The sequence below is a fragment of the Theobroma umbraticum genome, unplaced genomic scaffold (assembly GCF_002168275.2).
Source record: "Theobroma umbraticum cultivar Fairchild unplaced genomic scaffold, ASM216827v3 scaffold_130.0, whole genome shotgun sequence".
Lineage (NCBI taxonomy): Eukaryota > Viridiplantae > Streptophyta > Magnoliopsida > Malvales > Malvaceae > Theobroma > Theobroma umbraticum.
This window is the reverse complement of record NW_018397264.1, coordinates 3558471-3558728: the sequence shown is the minus strand read 5'-3', so window position 1 is coordinate 3558728 and position 258 is coordinate 3558471. Positions and strand designations below refer to the sequence as shown.

Sequence of the window (258 nt, the reverse complement as noted above, 5' to 3'; positions counted from 1 at the left end):
AGTCATTGTTTCAGTTACCCATAAAATGCAGTTTGAATAGGAATAACCTGTGTGCGAAGGTTCTCAGTTTTATCCACCAGCAACTCACTTTTCTCACCACGATCAAGGACCTGGCCAAAGCCAAATGTTACTAACAAAACACATGCAATATATTTGAAGTACTCTCAATTTTATAACACATCTAGCAACTTGCAGAAGCTGGATATGCATCTTATCATGTTTTAACCCTCAAACTACCTCTAGAACAGCTACAAAATC

At 37.6% G+C, this 258-nt stretch overlaps 1 pseudogene across 1 annotated transcript in view; it reads right to left on the bottom strand.

Moving 5' to 3' along the window:
• Positions 1-258, bottom strand: part of LOC110422154 (vesicle-associated membrane protein 721-like) — an 873-nt pseudogene that overhangs the window by 496 nt on the left and 119 nt on the right. Inside the window, exon 2 of the transcript XR_016351571.1 lies at positions 48-110. The product of XR_016351571.1 is annotated as a vesicle-associated membrane protein 721-like (transcript). The remainder of the gene's footprint in view (positions 1-47; positions 111-258) is intronic.